The sequence below is a fragment of the Galeopterus variegatus genome, unplaced genomic scaffold, assembly GCF_000696425.1.
Source record: "Galeopterus variegatus unplaced genomic scaffold, G_variegatus-3.0.2 Scaffold4362, whole genome shotgun sequence".
In the NCBI taxonomy this organism is placed as follows: domain Eukaryota; kingdom Metazoa; phylum Chordata; class Mammalia; order Dermoptera; family Cynocephalidae; genus Galeopterus; species Galeopterus variegatus.
This window is the reverse complement of record NW_007730473.1, coordinates 30,505-31,529: the sequence shown is the minus strand read 5'-3', so window position 1 is coordinate 31,529 and position 1,025 is coordinate 30,505.

Here is a 1,025-nt window from a genome sequence, read left to right as displayed (position 1 = left end):
GGGGGGGGGGGGGGGGGGGGGGGGGGGGGGTCGGTCACCAGAGCCAATTAAGGGGCGGGGTCCCGGTGGGCGGGGCCTGACTCCGTTCCGCCCCGAGAGGAGATGGGCGGGCCTGGGCGTGGCGGGAGGCGCTCTCCGGAGCGGCTTTCCTGGTTGGGTGGCTGAAATGGGAGTCCGCGTCTCCCGAGGGACTTGCTGCAGCAGAGAGTGGGCTTACTGAGGTGGGAGGCGAGTTCCCGGGGCGGGGAGGGCGGGAAGGGCCACGGTAAATGAAGACGCCGGTTGGCTTGAAGGCTTTTGTTGTAACCGTCAGAGCAGGGCCTCCTGTGACGTTCACGCCGCTTTGCACTCGGGGATGACCTGTTCTCCCCACTCGAGGGTCCGGTGAGGAGCGGCAGCTACACACGCTAGGACGCGGCCTTTGAAAACAAGGTTTATTGAAAACACTTGGAGAACCACGTGCTCTTTTAAAGCGAAGTTCAAAATAACCAAAATCCTAGCACAGTGAAAGAATTCGCGTGATCCCTTGGAATTGACATTTTCGGACAGAAAAAGTGAGGTTGTAAATTAAGGTATCGAATTCTTCAACTGGACTGGATGACACTCATTTGGTTTTCCTACACTTCTTTCTCTTACCTCTAACTCAACCAGGATTTAAGCATTTAAATGAACATGAAGATGTCACTTCGCTCTCCATGTGAGCCTAAGACTGTTCTATGCCTTAATAGATTTGCTTGTATGTACTATGTCAGATTAAAACACACACACACACAGAGCCAGGCCACTGCCTTATACTGAAATAATACGTCAGCTTATTTTTCTTGCTTTAAGTGTTGCTCAGATAATGTAACTTCTTACACAGGAAAAACGCACAAAAGGTCACTGTGGCGCTCTGCAGCGATGCCTGGAATCCTCACAGCGCCAATTGTGGAGCTAATAATCCTGTTCGTGAGGCCAATTGTCTAGCTCCACGACCACGCCAGTCGTGGGGCTCTTTTACCTACCGGTAATCCTGCCGACTGGGC